Genomic DNA, 224 nt, shown 5'->3' with positions numbered 1-224 from the left:
CTCCCACTCGGGGGCTTAGCTGCAGTCCAGCACTCGCCTAAGTTCTCTCACTTAGAGACTTAGCTGCAGTCCGACACTCGCCTAAGTTTGAAAAAATCCTACCGAGTGGAGAGCGATCCTCCCACTCGGGGGCTTAGCTGCAGTCCAGCACTCGCCTAAGTTCTCTCACTTAGAGACTTAGCTGCAGTCCGGCACTCGCCTAAGTTTGAAACAATCCTACCGAG

Source organism: Triticum aestivum, chromosome 1A (assembly GCF_018294505.1).
Source record: "Triticum aestivum cultivar Chinese Spring chromosome 1A, IWGSC CS RefSeq v2.1, whole genome shotgun sequence".
In the NCBI taxonomy this organism is placed as follows: domain Eukaryota; kingdom Viridiplantae; phylum Streptophyta; class Magnoliopsida; order Poales; family Poaceae; genus Triticum; species Triticum aestivum.
Note: the sequence above shows the minus strand (reverse complement) of the source record.